This window comes from Hemitrygon akajei, chromosome 6, assembly GCF_048418815.1.
Source record: "Hemitrygon akajei chromosome 6, sHemAka1.3, whole genome shotgun sequence".
NCBI classification, from domain to species: domain Eukaryota; kingdom Metazoa; phylum Chordata; class Chondrichthyes; order Myliobatiformes; family Dasyatidae; genus Hemitrygon; species Hemitrygon akajei.
In genome coordinates, this window is record NC_133129.1 from 128015202 (window position 1) to 128040818 (window position 25617).

At 39.9% G+C, this 25617-nt stretch overlaps 1 protein-coding gene across 7 annotated transcripts in view; it reads left to right on the forward strand.

Moving 5' to 3' along the window:
* The first annotated feature begins 5333 nt into the window (after positions 1-5333).
* The window catches only part of syt12 (synaptotagmin XII), a 253476-nt gene continuing 233192 nt past the window's right edge, over positions 5334-25617 (forward strand). For 3 of the 7 annotated variants that reach the window (XM_073049215.1, XM_073049214.1, XM_073049216.1), the window contains exon 1: positions 5336-6735. The gene's annotated coding sequence lies outside the window, so the exon portion shown is untranslated. Of the gene's footprint in view, positions 6736-8487; positions 8578-9559; positions 9605-25617 lie in introns of those variants that run through there. The other 4 variants (XM_073049217.1, XM_073049218.1, XM_073049223.1 and 1 more) reach the window with 3 other exon arrangements.

The window sequence follows — 25617 nt, forward strand, 5'->3', positions numbered from 1 at the left end:
TTGCTCTCCTTGAAGGCTCACTATACGCTCCAGTCTTCTCAGCAACTGCTTGCAGAAAACACTGATCAAATATATCTATAGAGATAAAATAGAAAGGGATGTTTAAAACCTTCTCATAAAAACTCCCTTTACTTTATTTAGTGAAATATTCTTTAACTAGTCTCTAGCCGTACTATTCAATTTACAATCTCAAATATCCCATCCTCCCATAAATCCTCCGTCCATGTCTGTAACAATGGCTAACTACAGTTTTCAAGCTACTCACTACCTGTTATGTTATTCTCTTCCACAATACATGTACTCATTTCACACCATCAAAGTATCAATAAGCTTCCTAAAAAGTATTTAATGCCACTTAACTCATCCAATACCATTCTGTCCCCATATCATTAAAAAATATAATCAGCTTCATCTCAACACCAGCATTCTGACAGAATTTCAGTTCCATTTCTTCAGGTTTTGAGATGTTACAGTGCCATACTTCATGGTACAAACCTATAAAAATATAAAGGCTGGTTGTTTCTTTTCATCTCTTTTGCGTTCATCATCTACCAAAGAGTAGATTTCAAATCTCTTCATAGTGGCAGTGCAGATAGACAGAAAGGAATACCAAATAAGCTTAGGAGCAAAATAGTACACAACTGGTAATACTATAAAACAAATCAGATACCTGTTATATATTTCCACTTCCCTTAACACCAAAAGTTAAAATGATGGCCATTGTATGGTATGGTGTTCCTGCTTATGGACATGATGGAGAGACCCAGATGGTACATTGCCTCCCAGGTCAGGGACATCTCAGATCAGGCCCACAGCACAGAGGGGGAGGGGGAGCAGCCAGTAGTCATGGTACATATTGGCACCAATGACCTAGGTAGGGAAAGGAGTAAGTCCTGAAGAGAGAATTCAGATAGCTAGGTAGAAAGCTGAAAAACAGGACCTCCAGGGTTATAATTTGTGGATTGCTACCTGTTCTATATGCCAGAGGGGATAAGAATTGGAGGATTTGTCAGATGAGTACATGGCTGAGGAACAGGTGCAGGGGGCAGGGTTTCAGATTTCTGGATCATGGGCATCTCTTGGTATGACATTTACAAAAGTGACAGGTCACACCTACACCTGAGGGGAACAATATCTTTATGGGCAGGTTTGCTAGTGCTGTTGCGGATGGTTTAAACTAATATGAGAAACTGAGTGATTGGGCTGAGGATGGGCCAGCTGCTATACAAGCAGAGGCACTGTGTAGTGAGACTGTCAGGAAGGACATACAGATAGGGCATAATTACAGTCAGTGGAATGAGTTGCAGTGTAACGGGGGACAAAATTGAAAAGGGTGATGAATGAAGGTGTTATTTTTAAATGCACACAGTATAAAGAATAAGATAGATAATCTTGTAGATCTTGTAGAGCTGTTAGAGATTGGCAGGTATGACATTGTGGGCATCACTGAGTTGTGCTGGAGGATTATAGTTGGGAGATTAACATCCAACGATATACATATTATTGAAAGGACAGGCAGGTAGGCAGAGGGATTGGAGTGGCTCTATTGGTAAAAAATGAAATCAAATCCTTAGAAAGAGGTGACATAGGATCAGAAGATGCGGAATCATTGTGTGTAGAGTTGTAGAGTTAAGGAACAGCAATGGTAAGAAGACCCTGAGGTGAGTTTGACAGGCCTCCGAACAGTAGCCAGGATATGAGCTACAAATTCCAAGGAGAGATGGAAGAGGCATGTCAAAAGGGCAATGTTGCAATAATCATGGGTGATTTCACTATACAAGTAGTCTGGAAAAATCAGGTTGGTGCTGGGTCCCAAGAGGGGGAGTTTGTAGAATGCCTACAAGATGGTTTTTTAGAGCAGCTTGTGGTTGGCCCCACTGGAGGATCAGCTATTCTGGATTGGGTGTTGTATAATGAACCAAATTTCATTAGAGAGCTTCAGGTAAAGGAAATCTTAGGAGGAATGATCATAATAAGATAGAATTAACCATGCAATTTGAGAGGGAGAAACTAAAGTCTGATGTATCAATATTACAATTAAGTAAAGGAAATTACAGCAGCACGAGAGAGGAGCTGACCAAAGTTGATTGGAAGGGGATGCTAGCAGGGATGATACAGAGCAACAATGGCTGGAGTTTCAGGGAGCAATTTGGAAGGTGGAGGATAGATACATTGCAAAGAAGAAGTATTCTAAAGGCACAACCATAGCTGATAAAGGAAATCATCGCCAATATAAAAACAAAAGAGAGGGCAACACAAAAGCAAAGGACAGAGCAAAAATTAGTGCAAAGTTAGAGCATTAGGAAGCTTTTGAAAACCAGCTGAAGAAACTAAAAAAGCTATAAGGAGCAAAAATATGAAATATAAAGGTAAGCTAGCCAATAATATCAAAGAGAATACCAAAATTTTTTTCAGGTATACAGTATAAAGAGTAAAAGAGAGGTAGGGTAGATATCAGACCACTTGAAAATGATGCTAGGGGGTAGCAATGGGGGCAAGGAAATAGTGGACAAAGTAAATGAGTATTTTGCATCAATTTTCACTGTGAAAGATGTTAGCAGTATGCCGGAAGTTTGAAAGTGTCAGGGGTCAGAAGTGAGTACTAGGGAGAAGGTGCTTGGGAAGCTGAAAGGTATGAAGGTAGATCATCAGACAGACTGCACCTGAAGTTCTAAAAGAAGTAACTGAAGAGACTTTGGAGGCATTAGTAAATGATCTTTCAAGAATCACTAGTTTCTGAAAAGGTTCCAGAGGACTGTAAAATTGCAAATATCACTCCATTCTTCAAGAAAGGAGAGAAGCAGAAGAAAGGGAATTATAGGCCAGTTAGTCTGACCTCAGTGGTTGGGAAGATTGAGGTGATTGCTAAGGATGTGGTTTTTGGGTTCATGGAGGTACATGATAAAATAGGCTGTAGTTAGCATCGTTTTCTCAAGAGGAAACCTTGTCTGACAAATCTGTTGGAATTCTTTGAAGAAATAACGACCAGGATAGATAAAGAAGAATCAGTGAATGTTATGTAATTGGACTTTCAGAAAGACTTTGACCTGATGCCACACATGAGGCAGCTTAACAAGATAAGACCCCATGGTATTATAGGAAAGATACTAGCATGGATGGAGCATTGGCTGATTGGCAGAAGGCAAAAAGTGGGAATAAAGGGAGCCTTTGCTGGTGACTAGTGGCGCTCCACAGGTGTCTGTGTTGGGATTGTTTCTTTTTATGTAGTATGTCAATGATTTGGATGACTTAATTGATGATTTTGTGGCCAAGTTTGTAGATGATACAAAGTTAGGTGGAGGGCAGATGGTAATGAGGAACAAGAAAGACTGCAAAAATGGCATAGACAGATTGGGAATATGACAAGGTGGCAGATAGAATACAGTGTTGGGAAGTGTATGGACACGCACTTTGGTAGAAGGAACAAAAGAGTACACTATTTTCTAAATGGAGAGAAAATTAAAAAATCTGAGGTGTAAAGGGACTTGAGAACCCTTGTGCAGGATTCCATGAAGGTTAATTTGCAGGTTGACTCAGTGGTGAGAAAGGCAAATGCAATGTTAGCATTCATTTCAAGAGGAGTAGAATATGTAAAAGAAGGACATTATATCACGTGTTTATAAGGCACTGGTGAGGCCTCACTTGGAGTTCTGTGAGCAGTTTTGAGGAGCGATTGATGGTTCTGGGCCTGTAGATGCTGGAATTTAGAAGAATGAGAGGGAGTCTCATTGAAACCTATCGACTGTCGAAAGGCTTAGAAAGAGTGGATGTGGAGAGGATATTTTTAGTGGGGAAGTCTAGGACCAGAGGCCACAACCTCAGAAGAGAAGAACTTCCATTTAGAATGAAGATAAGGAGGAATTTCTTTAGCCAGAGAGTGGTGAATCTACGAAATTCATTGCCACATGGGGCTGTGGAAACCAGGCCATTGAGTGTATTTAAGGCAGAGGTTGATGGATTCCTGATAAGTCAGTCCATGAAAGGTTACAGGGAGAAGGCAGGAGAATGGAGTTGAGATAGAATTGGATCAGCTATGATGAGATGGTGGAGCAGACTCAATGGGCCAAATGGCCTGATTCTGCTTTGGTGTCTTATGGTCTTATTGTCTTATAAGTCTGGGGACCAGAGCCTAAACCTCAAATGAAATTAATTAGAATTGGCTTTGGGAGGGGGGTCCGATAATATGTGGTGACAATGACTTTTAAATTGGCAAATTGGTTTATTATTGTCACATGTACATGAGTTCAGTGTAAAACTTAGTTTTGCCTTTAATCCATACAGATAATTCCATCACTTCAGTACCTAGAGGAAGAACAAGAGAACAAGCAACAACAATTCTGAGCTGTGTTCACAACTCTCTGCAGTTTCTTGCAGTCTCAGGCAGAGCAGTTGCCATAACAAGCCAAAATGCATCCAAAATACAATGCTTTTTATGGTGTATCGATTTTAAAATGGTGAGGATTAATGGGGGAATTGCCACATTTCTTTAGTATTCTGAGGAAATAGAAGCAATTGGGCTCTTTCTTAGCCAAAGCATCTACATGATTGGACCAGGACAGTCTGTTTGTGATGTTCACTCCTAGAAACATGAAACTGTCAGCACATTGATGAAACAGGCCATTTTTTCCCATCTACAGGAAATAAAATAAGAGGAGGTGTAGGAACAGTGGCATTGATAGACACCCACACACCACCTTACAGATTTATTCTAGTATGCTTATAAGTACCATAGTTCTATTCACTAACAAAATTACACGAACGTTTCTGCCGTTGTATCACTGGTTTTTACTTGGATAAACATGGGTCAATTTTCATTTATTATATTTCCTTCAAGATTGACTTGTAATGATCATGTTGATATATTGAGTTCCAGCACTGATGTTTCATTATAATAGATTGCAGCTATTACATTTGTTATGCTATCTCGGAGCATGCCCTGAGGAAGTCCGGGAGTTAAATGGAATAAATGAAAAGCAAATAAAGAATGTCAAATCTGATCTGTGACTGTTACAAAGCTTGACATAAATACAGATTGTTACTGAGTGGGAATCTTGCAAAACCCAGCCCCTAGACTTTGTGTTAAGTTATTGAATGGTATCAGACCACAATGAACAATGCCACTGTTGAATAATGAAGGAAACAGAGCTAGAATCAGCTTTAATATCATGAGCATATTTCATAAAAATTGTTGTTATGCAACAACTATACAATGCAAAACAGTAATAAAAGCTATAAATTACAATTGGAAATAGATATAAACTAAATTAAATAATTAGTGCAAAGAGAGAGGGGAAAATATAGAGGAAGTGTTCATGGGTTCATTGTCTATTCAGAAATCTGATGGTGGAGGGGAAAGAAGCTGTTCCTGAAACGTTGAGTGTGTGTCTTCAGGCTCCTGTACCTCCTCGTTGATGGTAGGAACCAGAAGAGGGCATGTCCTGGGTGATGGGTGGGGGTCCTTGATAATGGAGGCCACCTTTTCTGAGGCATCACCTGCTGAAGGTGTCCTGAACGTTAGGCGGGCTAGTGCCCATGATGGAGCTGGCTGAGCTTCCAGCTCTCTGCAGCCAGACGGTGATGCTAGCAGTTGGAATGCCCTTCACTGTAGAAACTTGCGAGCAGTCGGATTTTCAGCATCTGCAGATTTTCTCTTGCTTGTGTGTCGAAACTTGCAAGTGTTTTTGGTGACATACCAAATCTCCCCAAACTCCTAATGAAACATCGCCACGGTCGTGCTTTCTTAGTAACTGCATCAATGTGTTAGACCTCGGATGGATCCTCACCTATGAACTTGACACGGCTCACCCTTTCCACTGCTGAAGCCTTGATGACTGGCGTGTCTTTCCCCGACGACCCCTTCCTGAACTCCACAATCAATCCCTTGGTTTTACTGACGTTGAATGCAAGGTTGTTGCGACACCACTCAGCAAACTCATTGTGTCAACGTCCCTGTCCGCTTGTCTGTGTGTTTGTGTCAGGGTTACCCTGTCTCTGTGCCAAAGGTCGTCCCTTCCTTTCCTCGCCTGTCGGTTTTAATTTCTTTTGTTCATGAGCTTTTTCTGGTGCTCTCCCAAATAATATCTCACATCAGTGGGTGGAAGTCATCTCTGCAAGGCGGCCCTTGCGCAGTTAGTCTAGTCTGAGTGGTCGCGAGAGAAGAGAGAGAGAGAAGAGAGGAGAGCACTTCGCCAACACACGCACAGAACTGGAGTTATTTCGGCGAATTCTTCTGGACTCCCAGCCGGTGAAACACAAGCACTAACTCGCGAGGGTTATCGCTTATCCAGAAAGCGCCCCTGTTTTAGCCGAGGAGGCGGCTTGTCTGAGCCAGGACTGGGCAGATACCGAAGAGAGGAGGGAATCCCCTCCGCTACGCTCCAGGACCCCCGGGGGTTTGTAAATGGTACTCGGCTGGAGCTTGTGCGCCACAACTGGCGGGATCCGCACCAGGACGCCGGCGGAGCTCTGCGCCAGGAAGCTTTTGCGGCACCATCCAGTGATCTCAGGACCGCAGAGGCAAGAGCCGACACGACAAGTGCAGCTGAGTTTTAACAGCTGAGCTCTCGAAGCTGCTCCCACTTTCCAAGAGAGTGCCCTTACGGAAATAGCGTCAGTGAACTGCATTTCTTGCGATTCCCAGTCAGCGTTACCCAAAGCTGGAGCTCCGGGGAAAGAGCGACTGGAGTTCACCGGCGAAGCTGGCTTCCCGTATCGGGAAGAGTTGTGTTATTTCTGGTACGTGTCTGATTATCATAAGTTGTGAGTGGGATTGGGGAATTCCGCTTTTCTCCTTAAATTTGGTTGATTAGGACTGATGGTACACATTGTTTGGGTGATTATTTTAATTGGTTGTGCGGCGGTTGCAAACCGTGTTCGGCATTGTATATACTTGGGTTTGGGTGTAGAGTATTGTATTTGGGAATGTTGCGTTCTGCTACGGTTCACCCGCTTCGATAATACCGTAATTGAAAATATATTGATCAAGGATCTTGTCTGTTTTATGTGGTTTTTACCAAAGCCAGGACTATTGTGGCCGGCGTGTAACAGAGAATGGGGCGCTTCATTTGACTGGTTTCCAATGCATAGTTATTTGTTGTGGCATTGTATTTGGCTTGAGTGTGCTATTTAATGTTGAGTTGGATCGGAATAAACCTTTCGTGTTGGGATATTTGGTACAGTGCTTGATGCAATCGCAGTTTGCGTGTGCTTCCGTCTCACAGAATGAGTTTCTTATACATGTGTTAATTATATTTCATAAATTGTGACGCGGGGATTCTGCGTCTTGTGTGCGTTTTATCTAGTAGGAATCCCAGGGCAATCTCTCCCGAAAATGAAGCGCATCAGTACTTCTCCGCTGCCTCTGTTTTGCCACATTGCCTGTCTGATTTCCCACCAAGCCGAAACTTCTTCCACTTACACAGCGGCGAGATGTCCCCACCATGGATAGTTCCCCAACCACCAACTTCATCCCTCTCCCTGGCAAGAGCCGAAGCCGAACGGAACTCGTTATAATCTTGGGATCATTCCTGACCGCAAAATGGAAATTGGTTCATAAATATGTGTCATGATTAACACGCCTGTTAAGCAGCTCCTTAATGTCACTCAATTCTGATTGTGCCTCTGCTCAGCTCTGCTGCTGAATTCCTTTTGAATGTCTTTGTTATTTCTATATTAGATTATTGCAAACAGTCTCCGGGCCAGCCTCCCTCTGTCACCTCTCTATGGATGACATAATTCAAATACATGCTTCCTTTACCCACTCCCCATCACTCCCTTTATCCCTCACTTATCATATCACTATCTTAATCACCATTTTGTTGCTGTTTGCAAATTGCTCCCTGGCCTTTTTGTGCTTCTTGTAATAGCCTCCAGCTCGACAACCTTCTGAGATCTTCAGTTCCGGCTTTTTAAAAAAAACTGTACTCCCACTGGTGGATGTGTCTTCAGATGCTGAAGCCCTGACCTTTGCAATTGACTATTTTTTTCTTTCTATCAGCACTCCAAAGAAATGACCATAAAACATTTCGTTTTGTTATTTGCTTGGCTATTTCTTTGTATGACTCAGTTCAGTTTTGCTTGGTGGGCTCTTAAGAGTTATTTTGTGATGTTCTCTTACATGAAAGATAATACCTTATTAAAGTTCAGGGTCACTGCTGTCATCTGCTAGTGTGAACTGTTTGTGATGGCATTATCTTATTTTGTATGACTGCCCAATGCGCTGGTTTATATTTTATGCTTCCAGCCAATTCTCAATGTGATTTCTGTATTCTATATAGATTATATGGGATTTGGAATAATCTAACATGTGAGTATTGTGTTTATATTTGTAAACCCTTCCTTGCAGAAAACTTTGATGTGTATCAGAGTAGCAGCAAGTTTAAAAGAATTAGTTTCTCCATAGTTAGACTGACTAACAATGACAGTTACATTCTATTAATCTATACACAAAAGTTCATTTAACTCTCTTCAATGTTATTCAACTGCAAGAGGTTTCTCCCACTGAATACACAATCAAGCTGAAAATGAATGAAGTTATTCAAGAATAAACATTTTTCACTAAGAAGACTGCAATCTAATGTAAGTCTTGCATTTCTTAATAAATTGCTAATAGGTTATAGTTGACTACCACTATAATGCTTAACATGCAACATCGACAGTCTGTAGAAAGAATTTTGAAGCAAAAATAATCTTCACTTTTTACAATAGGAAATAATTATAAAAATACTCTAATTTGCATATTTTACTTTGTGAAGAAATTTGCTGCCAAGAGAACATTTGTTTTCTTAGTCCATTACACCAAGGAAAAGGTTTGTTAGATATTACTGAGAGAATTTAAAAATAGCTGAAGAAGGCCACATGGATAGTTGAGAATGCTGTGCCATTTAAGTAGTTGAAGTTAAATCAGAAATTCTCACCCTATGTCAAAATCACCTGATGCTCAAAACCCTATGGATATCAATTTTAAATATACTTAATAATTTTATTGATAGGTTTCTTAGTTAATGAAGCAGAGTTACAGCAAAAAGATTTACTGCTTCATTACTCCAGTAACTTCGGTTGAAATTGACCTCTGTACCATGTGTGTGGAGTTTGCATGTTCTCCCATTGTTCATGTTCATCTTCTCTGGCTGTTTGACTTCCTCCCATGTCTCAAAGATATGCTGGCTGTTTGGTTACTTGACCACTGTAATTTGAATGTATTGTGTATGGGTGAGTGGTAGTGACTAGGAGACAGTTGATAGGAATGTAGGGAGAACAACATGAGATGAGTGTCTGATTAATATCATGCGTGGTTAATGGTTGGTATCAAATTGGTAGTCCAACAAGTTCATTTTCAAGTTGCATGTCTCTGTGATTCTTTGAACTTTAAGGGTTTGCAACCTTCTGAATGAGAACTGTTTCCTCATTTCAGTCATAATTGACTCTTCAGCCAAGGAAAACAACCCTCCAACATCTACACTGTCAAAGCAATGAAGATCACTTCATTGAGATTTCTTGTTGAAATTCCAATCACCAAAGGATATCACCCATTATGAGTGATGTATCTTCTCCCTTCTCCCATCCCAGGAATCCATTTTATGAATTCTTTGCACACCTGCCTTGGGTAAGGGAAAAAAAAAACATAACGCCCTAACTGTGGTGTTATCACAGCTCCATAATGCAACAAAACATTGTTACTTTAGTATTCCATCCACATTTACAATGTGTTAATTATCTTCCAAAATGCATGGTAATATTTATATTTTTGTACAAAGAACTCCAAATCTCTCAAATTTGAATACTTACTAATATCCCATCTTCTTAAAAATATTGTTTCATTTCTTCCTACCAAAAAGAATACTTTCACACAGCCATACACTGTGCTCCATATCTTATCTTTTTGCCCAGTCACTTAATCTATTTTATACCTATGCTGCATTTTTTTTGCATTTTCAAACATTGCTTTCCTATCTAGTTTTATATCGTCAGGAATACTAACTGTATTACACTAGGATCATTCAAATGTAGATTGGAAGTAGCGAGGCTACAAGCATTGATATTTGATTCTCAAGGCACTCAGTTAGTTACACATGCAACTTGAAATGATGGTCAATGGCCTACTTTGCTTTCGATCCTATAACCAATCTTCAGCCAGTGTTAATACATTACCCTAAATCCCATGAGCCCTGATTCTGCATAACAATGTATGATTTTGTTAACTGTCTTCTAAGAGTACAAGATATACACCATCCACTGGTTCACCCGATTCACTGATTCTAACTGGCTGCATCACTATCTGGCATGGGGTTTGGGGGAGGCTACTGCACAGGATCAAAGTAAGCTGCAGAGAATTGTAAACTTAGTCAGATCCATCGTGGGCACTAGACTCAGTAGAATCCAGGAGATCGTCAAGGCTGCATCCATCATTAAGGACCCCCACCACCTAGGACATGCCATCTTATTGTTACCGTCAGGGAGGAGGTACAGAAGCATGAAGGCACATACTCTATGATTCAGGAACAGCTTCTTCCCCTCTGCCATCCAATTTCTGAATAGACATTGAAACCATGAACACTACCTCACTACTGTTTTTATTTCTTTTATTTGCACAACTTATTTAATTTATTTATATATATATACGTAGTATTTATATACCTACTGTAATTCACAGTTTTTTCTCCCTTTTATCATGTATTGCCTTATATTGCTGCAGCAAATATAACAAATTTCATGACATATGCCAGTGATATTAAACCTGATTTTGATTCTGATTCCCTATCAAATCTACTTAAACCCTTAAAATAATGATAAAATTGCCAAACACTGTTTTCTTTTCAAAAATCAGTATTGTCTCTGGTCTCCATATAATAAAATGTACATAATGACTCTGAAGAAGATGGACACATATTTAGTAGAATGATGCTAGAACAGAGAGTTTATATCAATGAGAAAGAATTGGCCAGACTTGGCTCCTTGTTCTAGAAGGGTGAACAGTCAGAAGTCTTTAAAATTTGAATGGGTTTGACAAACTTCTATAGGTGCACAGTGGAGAGTATCCTAATTGGCTTATCACAGACAGGTGTGAAAACACCAATGCCCAGGAATAGAAAAGACTATAGAAAGTGGTGGATACAGCCCAGTCCATCGCAGCAAAGTCCTTCCCACCACTGAGCACATTTACGTGGAGTGCTACCACAAGAAAGCAGCATCCGTTATCAAAGACCCCCACCATCTAGGCAATGCTCTCTTCTCACTACTACATTCGGACAGGAGTTACTGAAGCTTTAGATCCCACACCACCAGTTTCGGGAACAGTTATTACCCTACAACCCATCAGGCTCCTGAATCAGTCAGGATAACTTCGCTCAGTGAGGACAACTCTGAACTGATTCCACAACCTATAGACTCACTTTCAAAGGATTCTTTACAACTAATGCTCTCAGTACTTTTTTTGGTACAGTATATCTTCTTTTTCACATTGGTTGTTCATTAGTCCTTGTTTTATGTATAATTGTTTGCAAATTCTATTGTATTTATTTATTTTCCTGTAAATGCTGGCAAGAAAATGAATCTCAAGGTACTATATGGTGAGATATATGTATTGATCATAAATTTACTTTGAACTTTAAACTTTGATTAGCTGTAGAGAAACTGTTTCCAGTTGTGGAATAAAGCTGAGCTAAAGTCAAAAATGTAAGCCAGATACATGATATACAGTAGGGAAGATGGAAATGATGACTTTACATGGAAAGTGGTTAGAACACTAAATGCACTGTCACATGAATAGCTGAAGGGAAAAACTTTCTTGTATACAAGAAGTAGCTAAATAAATAGAAAGGAATGCAAAGTGTTAATAGAATCTGTAGAGTAGGAGGTGAGTTGTATAGAATATTAGTATAGGCATGGGCCCATTGATCTGAACTCCCAGTACTCAAACTGTAAATACAGTAAATCTCCAATTATCTGGCATTTGTTTAGTTGGAACTCATGATGGTCTGCCATCTCACTCACCCTTTAGTCCAGAGTATGAGCCAGGAGCCTGGAGTGCAGCTAAGGCATTCTGGACTGTGGCCATATGTACAGCTGGAGTCAGGGTTACAATCTGGAGCACTAGGGACAGGGAGCATGGGCAGGTTTACTACTAGAGATAGACTCCAGAACATTTGTACATTTCCCACTCCCTTTAATCTCACCATGGACATTGGAAAATTTATTATACTATTGTCAGAATCAGGTTTAATATCATTGGCATATGTTGTGAAATTGTTAACTTAACGGCGACGGTACAATGTGATACATGATGATAGAGGGAAAAAACTGTGAATTAAACATTAAGTAAATAATAGATAAATTTTAAAAAGTAGTGCAAAAGAAATAGAAATAAAAAAGTAGTGAGGTAGTGTTCTTGGGTTCAATACCCACTCAGGAATCTGATGTCAGAGGGGAAGAAGCTGTTCCTGAATCATTGAGTGTGTGCCTTCAGGTTTCTGTACCTGCTTCCTGATGGTAGCAATGAGAAGAGGGCATGCTCTGAGTGGTGGGGTATCACTTCTATTTATTATTTATTATTATGTTGTGATTTGGAGGTCAAATATAAAGAAACAGAATGCAGTTAATGGCAGGACACTGACATTGACGTACAGGGGATCTTAGGGTCTAAGTTCATACCCCTCAAAAATAGCTCCTCAAAATGGTAAGGTGGTAAAGAGGTGTATGGTATGTTTGGCTTTATAAACTGAGGCTCTGAGTTCAATTGTCAGGAAGTTAGAGTGCAGGCTTATAAAACTCTACTTAGGCTACATCTGAAGTATTTGATTCAGATCTGGTTATCCCATTATAGGAAGGATGTGGAGACTCTGGAGAGTGTACATAAGAGTTTTACCAGGATCCTGCCTGGGTTAGAAGGCACGTGCTATGAAGAGAAGTTGGACAAAGTTGAGCTGTTCTTTCTGGGGTGGAGGAGGCCAAGGAGAGACCTAAAAGAAGTTTATAAGATTATGGGAGGCATTGATCGATTAGACAGCCAGTAGCTTTTTTCTAGGATTGAAATGTCAATACTTGAGAGCATACATTTAAGGTGATGAGTTCAAAGAAGATGTGTGAGGCAAACATTCTACCCAGGGAGAAGTGGATGCCTGAAATATGTTGTCGGAAATGTTAGTGGGGGCAAATGTAATAAGGGTTTTTAATTACTAATTTAATCAATTTGGCTCAACGCTGTGGGGTGAAGAGACTGTTCATGTGCTGTATAGTTCTATGTGACATGTAAACAAAAACTAAATAAATTTGTGTTTATTAACATCCAATCTTCTGGAACATCTGTTGGTCTGATACCTCCACAATCCCAAGGATGCTGGATTGTCAGAGTTTAAAAACTTTATTCTTTGATCTAATGCCATCTGAATGTATGCAGATATCATGTAAAGAATGCCAAAAAGAATCTTCCACAGAAGTTGTATTCTTGAAAACTAGCATGTGGTTGCAACATACATTTGTTGGGAGGCTGGCAGACTATAGGGCTCACTCTATGCTTCAGTAGGCAGAGCAGATAACTGGAGATCGAAATGTTGCCTGATACTAAGAGTTTGAAGTGAGCAAGCATTCAGTCCTTTTGTAGTAGCTCCTTGTTCAGGCGCAGCACCAATTCTTCTAATCCCCATCCTAGTACAGTATATTCTTTACTGATTTCTCTTTTGATTGTGCTGCAGTTCAGAATTATTTCCTGCTAATACACAGTAAAAAAAAATCACAGGATGTACTTCTAACATATTACCAGTTAAGTAAAGTCCCAATTAATCCTATCACTCTCTAAAATACATTTTCATATTAAAAGTCATGTATACAGATAGCATATGAATATTTATCTAGAGTCTATGCCTTCTGAAGAAACAATGCACTAGTTTTGGTTCTATTTCCGGTTATTGCTTAACAAGTTCAGGAATAGCAATCTGGCCTTCTGACTGGAGATGATCTGAAAGTAGGCCCCATAATTATTTACTTACCAGCAACATGCAAAGCAAAACCTATCATTATTCTGAACTCTTCTATTGGATCATCTTAAAGTTTATTCTGAAGAAAATAATGGCAATTTTTCTTGCTTGTCTTTCCTAACTATACCTCCCTGTGCATGGTGGGATCTTTGCATTTCCTTACTGCCTCTTCCCTTATTACCAGGATCCAAAAATGTCTCAAACAGAGCACTCTTGGAACTACACCTTTGAAACGACTTGTATAGATCTAAAATCATGGACCTATTTTTGCCCTCCATGCCTCACTGTAAATTTAAAACCTCATGCTGCTTGCAACTTTGATAAAAAATGTATTTGAACCAATGTCTTCCTGTGTTTCACCCTTTTATAAGTACATATGACTCAGTGTATACTGTTTATCCTCCTCTCAGTTGGTTTGATCTGACATCTGCAAATATAAACCCTGTGCCACCTGTATTCATATTTAGACTATTCACATGTTAAGAGGAACAATGATCCCAACCATTGATGAAATTCAGCCTTCTGCATTCTCTTCTGTCATATAAAATTCTCATCATATTACCATAGTTATGTTCAGCAATAAGGGCTGTTGGACATTACTTCTTCTAACATATTTTAGAAAATAATGCACATGATCCTCAGGTCTTCAGTTGTTTTATCAAAACACACTCTTCTTTCTTCCAAATTGACATTTCAAAAACATAACCAATTTATACATTCTGTTCTACCACCTTAGTTTTGCATGGTTTGTTATGGATACGTATGAATAGCCATACATAAAGATCTAATTGAATATCTATTTCTTATTCTCCATGAAACATGGTGATTTTTCTTTCATGAATAATGGTTGATTTGGACACTTAAGTGCTGTTTGAAAGACTGAGCATACAGCCACAGCAAATGTTTAGAACATTAGCCTTTATATGTCTAGGTGACTTAATTTGAGAGTTAAGGCCATGCTTGGCACATTTCATAGTTTAGCAAATCATATTTTAGCAAAGGAAATATTGTAATAAAAATATTGCCACTGGTTAGGTTTTAGTATGTAGCATTGCACAATTAAGTTCATGAATTGATGAAGGTCATTGAGATTATGTAAAGTATTCAGGAAACCAGCATTACTATTTTAATTCCCTAACAAGATAATTTATTCTTTATGAAACATTGACACATAGCATTGAGAATATATATTTTTAATGTACACTTTCTTGGATTTCTTCATATTACACATTGGACCAATTTATTACAGAGTGAAAGGTTTGGATTTCACAATAACTTTGTGTTTATGTATATGAACAGGGATCCACTTGGAAATGACAGTATGTACTGTTTATTGCTCATTTTGTGCCAAAATAAGATACATTACTTAAGTTGATGTGTTCTGATGAAATCTAAAAAGTACATTTCTGTATGAAAAAATAATCGCAGTTATAACTGGATAAGAATTTTATTCATTTTAAATTGTTTCTACTTTGAGTAGAATTATCAGCTCTTTCAAACTAACTGTCAAGAAGTCCAGCTTTCATAACTTTACCAGTGTTTAGCTTATTTACATCATAAGACCTTGTGATGAGGAGATTACTAAAGGAAAGCAAGAAACTTTTCCTAGAATATCTATGAATAATATTAGCATTACACAAAGTATATTTTAAGATTTTGCAACAGTACATTCAGAAAACATAATCCCAGTAATTCACTTCATCAGGTCCAGATGCTCATTCCTATATATACAGTAAACGGGCTCTTCTTTAATTGTAGGATATGGGGAAGTGTACGATGTAAATCCATGAAAACATATAGTGTCACAAATATAGTGTCACAAATATAGTGTCACCATAATTGCACTGGTTCACATCAAACAATAATACCAGTGCATGTAGACACAGATTGCAAGACACTAACACTCTTGTTTACATTATAAAATTGTAGAAAAAAATTCATTCATTCATAATTACATATGTAGTTTTAAGGATGATGAAAAACAACTTCAAAATGAATGCTTATTGTGTCAGATTTAATTTTACTTGAGAAATAGCTGCTAAATTGGGAAAAGATGTATTTCTGAAATAAATATGCTGGGTCTGTCAGAATATTTGAAAATTAAAACTTAACATGTTATTGTATCATTTTTACTGTCTAAAATTAGTGCTTCATAGCATTTAGTAACATTAGCTGCCATAAGGAAACAGTTGTTAATTCAACAATATAACTATAAGCCCATATGACCTAGAAGCAGAAACAGGCCATTCAGCCCATTGAGTTTGCTTTGCCTTTCCATCACAGCTGATTATTATCCTCCTTCTTACCCCATTCTCCTGCCTTCTTCCTGCAGCCTTTGACATCTTTACTGATCAAAAATCTATCAACCTCCACTTTAAATATACACAATAACTTGGCCTCCACACCATCCATAGCAGTGAATTCCATAGATTCACCATCCTCTAGCTAAAGAAATTCCTCCTGACCTGTGTTCTGAAGAGATGCCCTTGTATTGTGAGGTTGTGCCCTTTGGTCCTAGACTCCCCCATTATAGGAAACATCCACTCCACATCCAGTCTGTCAAGTCCTTTTAATATTTGATAAGCTTCAATGAGATAACTCCTCATTTTTCTAAATTCCAAAGAGCCATCAATTGCTCCTTATATGTTAACCCTTTAATTCCCAGGATAATTCTTGTGAACCTCCTCTGGGCCCTTTCCAATGCCAGTACATCCTTTCTTAGATAAGGGGCACAGAAATTGCTCACAATACTCCGTGTGGTCTGTCCAATGCCTAATAAAGCTTCAGCATTATATCCATGTTTTTATACTCAAGTCCTTTCAAAATTAATACTAGCATTATATTTGCCTTCATTGCCACCAACTCAGCCTGCAAATTAACCTTTTGGGGAATGCTGCACTGGGATTCCCAAGTTCCTTTGCACTTCTGATGTCTGAATTTTCTCCCTATTTAGAAAATTGGCACTGCCTTTATTCCTTCTACCAAAGTGCATGACCGTACAGTTCCCTGGACTATATCCCATCTGCCACTTCGTTGCCCATTTCCTTAATCTGTCTAAGTTTTTCTGCAGACGTCCTGTTTCCTGAACAATATCTGCCCCTCCACCTGTCTTAGTATCGTCTTCAAACTCAGCTACAAAGCCATCAATTCTATCATCCAGATTATTGACAAATAAGGTGAAAATAAGTGGTCTAACACTGATCCACTGAGTTTATGATGCTGTAGCCCCTCCACTTTAAGGTTCAATGTGTTGTGCATTCAGCGATGCTCTCCTGCACCCTTCTTTTGTAACGCATGGTTACCTGAATCTTCGTCATCTTCCTGCAGCTTGAACAGGTTTGACCGTTCTCCTTCAACCTTTCTCATGAACAAGTCATTTTCACTCACAGAACTGCCAGTCACTGGATGTTTTTCGTTTCTTACGCCATCCTCTGTGAACTTTAGAGAAGGTTGTGCATGAAAATCCCCAGAGAGCAGCAGTTTCTGAGATACACAAACAACTCCATCTGGCACCGATAATCATTCCACAGTCAAAGTAACTCAGATCACATCTCTTCCCAATTCTGATGTTTGTTCTGAATAACAATGGATCCTCTTAACCATGCCTGCATGCTCTTATGCATTGAGTTGCTGCCACGTGATTGGTTGATTGATTAGATAGTTGCATAAATGAGTAGGAGTACCTAATAAAGTGGCCACTGAGTGTATGTTGTGAAATCTGTTGCTTTCATGACAGAAGTACAATGTAAGACATAAAAATTGCTGTAAGTTAGAATAAAAAATATAACAGTCCAAAAGAGGAATTGTGAGGTAGTGTTCACAGGTTGATGAACTATTTAGAAGTCTGACTTCTGAAAAATTTGTGTGTGCATCTTCAAGCTCCTGCACCTCCTTCCTAATGGTAGAATTGAGAAGAGGGCATGTCCCAGGTAGTGAAAGTCCTTAATGATGGAAATTGTCAACTTGAGAAACTGCCTTTTGAAGATGTCCTTGATTGCGGGGAGGGTTATGTCCCTGGTGGAGCTGGCTGAGTCTACAACAGTCTGCAGCCTCTTTCAATCCTGTGCATTGAGGCCTCCATACCAGGTGGTGATGTAACAAATCAGAATGCTCTCCATGGTACATCTGGAGAATTTGCTAGAGACTCTGGTGCCATACAAAATCCCCTCAAACTTTTAACGAAATATATTGTAGCCACTAGTGTAGCTTCTTCATGGTTGCATCAATATGTTGAGCCCAGCATAGATCCTCGGAGACGTTTGCATTGAGGAACTTGAAGCTCTTGCCATTTCCACTGCTATGTGCTACAGCTTTCTACTCCAGTTTGGTCAGCTAAGCCACAAGTCAGTCAAAAATGGTGTTGGTATTCGAAGAACATTATTCTGTGCAAACATTCTGTGGCTTGTACTCATTCCATCAGCAACTGCATTTCAAAAGTGAATTACTGGCTATAAGGGTCTTCAGAGGGCAAGAAGGCCCACATAATGCTTTAATTATTTTCACATCTATCAATTAAACTAATGGGTTTCCCGTTGCTTTTGAATTGTCAACCAAATTAAACGTAGCTTCTTCTTTTGTCTTGTTAGAGATACTGGTCCATGGGACATTTTCTAACGAGTCAGGGAATGAACAAGCAGAACAAATGAATATAATGATTCGCTTACACTAACATAAAGAGATGATCACAAGGCTCTATTAAAATGTTCTCTGGTTCCACCTGCATTGTGTTCAATGTTTACAATCAATCAAGCAATACATTTAGTAGGGTTTAGTCTCGACTGGGTTAAAGTATAAAGATAGGTCGCGCGGACCTGACTTGCATTCTTTTTAATGGTTCAATGCTTCAATTCAATATCAGAGAACATATACATTATACAACCTGAAGTTCTTTCTCTTCACAGATATCCATGAAACAGAAAGAACCCCAAAGAATGAATGACAGAAATGTCAGAACCTCTAAAGCCCTTCTCCCCCTCCCCTCCCACACACAAGCAGCAGCAAAAGCATCAGCTCTCTCCCTCTTCTTCCCTCCCCCATTGCTCCAGCAAAGGCACCTTGCTCTTGTATTCAGATTATCAAAGGTTAATGCAGTTTGGGTATTTAAAATAATACCCTATCTAAATAGCCTAGATGCAGAAAAGCCCTTTCCTCTTAGAGGTCTTGTCTGTGCAGAATTTGCTCTATGGGGATTTCACCCAGGTATTCTGGTTTCCTCTCAAATCCTAAAGACATGCTGGTTGGTAGTTTAATTTGGCCACTGTAATTTTGAGTGGCAGGGTGCTGCCCAATAGAGGTGTAAGGCGCTCTTTCCCGCCACTAGCTTGAAGGTCACCCTTTGGCAAGGTGTAGCATCAGCCCCCTCCCTGATCAAGGTGAAGTGAAAACGAGCTTTGACCTGTGACCAACCTGGACGTTGGAAGGACCACTGCCCAATTAAAAAAGCCAGCAGCGGGTCGCTACAGCGAGAAAGAGCTTTGAGCAGCGAGCACTTGGCGTTTGGGTTTGATTAGCAAGAGCAAAAAAAAGGAAGGCACGGCATGCACAGAGGCCATTGTCTGAGAGGACAGAGCTAGGGTGGTGATCTCGAGGCTTTAGCTCTTCGAGGCTTCAGTGAAGAGTGGCTTCAGTCAGAGAAAGCAAAGAAAAGAAAAGCTCCAGGTTATGATTTTATACTTCCCCTTCTCTATATCTCTTCATCTAGGACAGTAGAAATGGCAGGCAGCATAGTTGAATGCACCTCTTGCAGCATGTGGGAAGGCAAAGAGACCTCCAGTGTGCCTGACGACTACAACGGCGAGAAGTGCTTCCAGCTGCAGCTTCTAACAATTTGTGTTAAGGAGTTGGAGCTGGAACTGGATGAACCGAATCATTTGGGAGGCTAAGGGGGTGATAGAGAGGTAGTTACACGCAAGGAACAGGACACAGGAGACTTGGGTGACAGTCAGGAAGGGGAAAGAGGTTAAGGAGCCAGTGCAGAGTACCCAGTGGCCATCAGCCTCGTCAATAGATATATCATTTTGGATACCATTGGGGGGTTGATCTAACAGAGGAAAGTCACTGTGGCTGGGTTTTTGGCATTGAGTCTGGCTCTGTGACTCAGCAGGGAAGGGAGGAAAATAGGTGCACTGTGGTGATAGGGAATTCGTTAGGTAGCAGAAAGGACAGGAGGTTCTGTGGGTGAGAATGAGATTACTGGATGGTATGTTGCCTCTCAGACGCAAGGGTCTGGGAGACCTCAGATCAAATCCTCAGCATTCTTAAGTGGAAGGGTGAAGAGCCAGATGTCGTGATCCATGTAGGTACCAATGATGTGGGTAGGATGAGTGATGAGGTTCTGCACAAGGAGTTCAGGGAGTTAGATGCTAAGTTAAATGGCAAGACCTCCATGGTTGTGATCTCAGGATTGCCACCTGTGCCATGTGCTAGTGAGGCCAGAACTGAGATTATATAGCTCAATATGTGGTTAAGCAGTTGGTGTAGGAGGGAGGGCATAAGATTTTGGGATAATTAGGCTGTCTTGCAGGGAAGTTAGGACCTGTACAAACAGGATCATTTGCACCTTAACTGAAGGGGGACTAATCTAGTGGGGAAGTTTGTTAGTGCTGTGCACTGGGGTTTAAACTAGAGTAGCAGGAGGATTGGAAACAGAATTCCAGAACAGTTAGTGGAGGCAGATGTTGCTGAGACCTCAGAGAAAGTCAGGAATCAAAAGGTTGAGCATGGTGTGACTAGTGTCCTGAGCTGTGTATATTTCAATGCAAGATGCATCAAAGGAACGGCGGATAATAGTGCTGAAGACGAGGTAGCTGGTTTACAAACAGAGGCAATGTATCGTGAGGAGAGGCTGTTGATAGGGCAAAATTAAAGTCAATAGGATGAGCTGCAACGTAAAAGGCTGACAAGGTCAAGCAAGGAGAACATAGGACAGAAGGTGTTATATTTGAATGTGAACAGTATATGGATAAGGTAAATTAATTTGTAGCACAGTTGCAGATTGGCAGGTATGATGTTGTAGGCATCACTGAATCATGGCTGAAAGAGGATTATAGCTGAGAGCTTAATGCCCAAGGATGCCAATTGTATCGAAAGGACAGAGAGGACGACAGAGGGGGGTGGCATTGTTCTGTTGGTAAAAAATGAAATCAAATCATTAGAAAGAGGTGACATAGGGACAAAAGGTGCTGAGTCATTGTGGATAGAGCTAAGGAATTGCAAGGGTAAAAAGGCCTTGATGGGAGTTGTATGTGGACCCACAAACACTAGGAAGAATGTGGTCTACAAATTAAAATGGGAGATAGAAAATGCATGTCAAAGGGGCAATATTGCAATAGTCATGGGGGATTTCAAAATGCAGATAGATTGGGAAAATCATGTTGGTGCTGGATTTCAGGAGGGAGAATTTCAAGAATACCACCGAGATAGCTTCATAGAGCAGCTTGTGGTTGAGCCCAATAGTGTATCAGCTATTCTGGATTGGGTGTTGTGCAATGAACTGGAATTGATTAAAAAGCTTAAGGTAAAAGAAGTGATTATACTATGATCAAATTTACCCTGAAATTTGAGGAGAAGCTAAAGTCAGATGTATCAGTATTGCAGTGAAGTAAAGGGAATTACAGAGGCATGAGAGAGGAGTTGACCTGAATTGATTGGGAAAGAACACTGGCAGGAATGATGGCAGAGCACCAATGGCTGGAATTTCTAGAAGCAATTCAGAAGGCTCAGGATATATACATCCCAAAGAGGAAGAAGTATTCTAAAGGAAAGATGACACAATCGTGGCTAACAAATGAAGTAAAGCCAACATAAAAGCCAAAGAGAGCAAAATTTAGTGGGCATTAGATGATTGGGAAGATTTTAAAACCAACAGAAGGCAACTAAATGTCATTGAGAAGGTAACGATGGAATATAAAAGTAAGCTAGCTGGTAATATTAAAGAGGATACCAAAAGTTTGTTCAGATATATAAAGTGTAATGGAGAGGCAAGAGTGGGTATTGGATCATTGGAAAATGATGCTGGAGAGGTAGTAATGGGGGACAAAGAAATAGCGGATGAACTGAATAAGTATTTTGCATCAGTCTTCATTGTGGAAGACACTGGCAGTATGGTGGAAGTTCCGGGTGTCAGGGGTCATGAAGTGTGTGAAGTTATCATCAATAGAAAGAAGGTTCTTGAGAAACTGAATGGTTTCAAGGCAGTTAAGTCACCTGGACCAGATTGTGTTCACCCGAGGGTTCTGTAAGAGGTGGCTGAAGAGATCATGGAAGCATTAGTGATGATCTTTCAAGGATTACTGGCAAGGGAGGAGAAGGTGTCCCCCATTTTCACAGCTAGCAGGAGACATAACAACAGATGTTAAAAATATGTTTCATCGCTTTTTTCAGAAGTAGAGAGTCTATAGAAGGGCCAACAGATTAGGAGAATTGGCAAAGAAATGACAGGTAGAATACAGTGTCAGGAAGTGTATGGCAGAACTTTGTCAGAAGGAATAAAAGGGTTGACTATTTTCTAGAAGGAAAGAAAATACAAAAATATGGTGAAAAAGAAGGAAAATGCAATATTGGCTTTCATTTCGGAAGGATTACAATATAAAAGCAAGGATGCAATATTGAGGCTTTATAAAGCACTGGTGAGGTCTGACTGAGTATTGTGAGCAGTTTTGGACCTCTTATCTAAGAAAGGATGTGCTGACATTGGAGAGGGTTCAAAGGAAGTTCACAAAAATGATTCCAGGAGTGAATGGCTTGTCATATGAAGTGCATTTGATTGCTGTTGGCCTGTATTCACTAGAATTCAGAAGAATGAGGAGTATCCTCATTGAATCCTATCCAATGGTGAAAAGCCATGATAGAGTGGATGTAGAGAGAATATTTCTTATGATGGGATAGTCTAAGGCCAGAGGACACAACCTCAGATCAGAGGGACATCCTTTTAGAATGAAGATGAGGAGGAATTTCTTTGGTCAGGTTGTTGTGAATCTGTGGAATTCTTTGCCACAGCCAGCTGTGGAGGCCAAGTCTTTATGTCTATTTAAGGCAGAGGTTCATAGATTCTTGATTGGTCAGGGCATGATGGGATATGGGGAGAAGGCAGGAGACTGGGGCTGAGAGGAAAATTGGATCAACCGTGATGAAATGGTGGAGCAGATTCAATGGGGCTAATGGCCTAATCTGCTCCTGTATCATGGTATTATGGACTTATGGCCTCAGCCATGGGAGCAGATGGTGGACGGTCATATAAGCAACAGGTACATATCACAAGTGCTAGTTATGCGACCACAGGTGCCAGGCAGCCTATCTCTGAAGAGAGTTGATAACGGCTGGGGTCATCCATCTTGTAAAGACACCATTCAGAAAAAGGTAATGGCAAACCACTGTAGAAAAATCTACAAACGACAGTCATGATTAAAAGACCATGATCATGACCATCATAGGACACAGCACATAATGATGATTATGACTATAAATTGCCTTGGATGTGTAGGTGAGTGCTGGCATTTGGGGAGAGTTGACGGGAAGGTGGGGGAGAATTTTAAAAAATAGATTAATGTAGGAAAAGTGCAAGTGAGTGGGTTGATGGTCAGCAAGAAACTCATTGAAACCCATTTCTGTGCTCTCTCTATGAAGGACTAGGCACTCAGAATAAGATGGCAAAATTACAAAACTGGAACAATTTTGTTTTGGACTGCAGTCAGGCTGATATACTTTTCCCATACATGGATCGTGGATATTTTACATTCCCCAAGTCAGAAGATTGTAGTTGCTGTGATAACTAAAAATCTGTGGGCTAGGGAGCACTGAGGGCTATTGAGCAAATGTTATGCTCACTCTGCACAGAAAGAGGGAGTTGAGTTGAGTTAAGGACCAGCTACTGTATGTCTATTTGAATCATGCAAGAGGTTCAATGATCAGAATAACCTACTCTTAATTTGCTGAGAATTCCAGTTTAGATTTGACAAAGCCGCAGCTTATTCACCAAAATTGGATATTCAGCTGGTGCTTCTATAAGTTTTTAAATTCTATAAGGAGCCACAAGCTACAGTGCGCTGTGAATACTATCTTGGCAGGATAGTATTCAAATGAAGCTGCAGTGGATATTAATTTGCATATCGTAATGGCTTTCCTAATCTCTCCATTGAAGGAGTATGAAAATCACAGTCACAGGGAGATACTAGTAATCTAAAAGCACAAATAAAAAACAGATCCATTGTATTTTGAACACTCAGAATGTTAGTTTTATAAAATGCATTTTTTATCCAATTGTTATTAGTAGTTCTTACTCGGAAGTGTTACTTCATCTTGGAAAACCATTTAGAAGAAAAGGCTACAATTACTGAATGGGACATTTGAAGACATTACACATTTTTGTCATTTTGAGAGGGCATAGCCTTGACTTCTATGGATATAACATCAAAAGAGACATCGATGACATGGACATTTATGAAAAACAGGATTCTTGATACTTTCTTTATTAATGATTAGACTGGAATGTAGTTTGCATTTGATTTCTACTGATTGGCTGGTAAACTCCAATCTCCTGGACTTCTCCATTACAGAAAATAATTTCTGCTTACTTGTTCTGCCCAGTCCCATCTTAAATTAGATCACCTGTCACTTTGTAAACCAAAGAGAATACAATGAAGTTTCGCATCCTGTATTTGAGATTTAAACTATCAGGCACTATGTTTTTACAGATTAACAACCCAAAATATATCAAAGAGTGAGTTATGAGATACTATTCATTCTTAAATTTGTATAATCTGATATTGATACCTTTCATCACGTTTAAGGGCACGTTTAAGCCATAGTTCTTGCTTTTGCACATCACTATTCGGTGCATCTTGTCAAAACCACCTTGTACAGTAGTTCCATCTCAGCAGCCTCTTGTTATTCCATTTACTGGCCTCTGTCCATTTCACCATCCCCTCAACAGCCCCAATCTCATCATTTAGCCTTGTTGCTAACAAGGCTAAAATCTAGGAGGGAAGCAAGGGAGAACTGATGGTTCAATCTTTCAGTCCATTGTGCCTACAAATTATATTTAGTGCTAGAGAGAGACCAATCTGTGCTGCTTAATATTGTACCCCAGCATTATATAGAGAGAAGTACAGTACAGAACCAGGCCCTTCGGCCCATCTAGTCCGTGACAAAATCATTTAAACTGCCTACTCCCATCGACCTGCATATCTCTACTCTCCATGTCCCTACCCAAACTTCTCTTAAACATTGAAATTGAGCTCGCATGCACCACTTGTGCTGGAAGCTCATTCCACACTCTTATGACCCTCTGAGTGAAGAAGTTTCCCCTCATGTTCCCCTTAAACTTTTCACCTTTCTCCCTTAATCCATGACCTCTGGTTGTAGCCCTACCCATCATCAGTGAAAAAAGCCTGCTTGCATTTACCCTACCTATACCCATCATAATTTTGTACACTTCTATCAAATCTCCCCTTAATCTTCTACGTTGATATAATAACAAACTTCTCACCAATACTGTACCCTTTGATATATAGAGACAGGCTTTTGCCAATAAGCATTGCACCCCAATATTATACGGTTCTGGACTACTCGCTGGTACTGTACCCTGTTCTTCTACAGGGACAGACGTGTGCATAGCAATAAATGATTTTTTTAAAATTACAGATGCTGG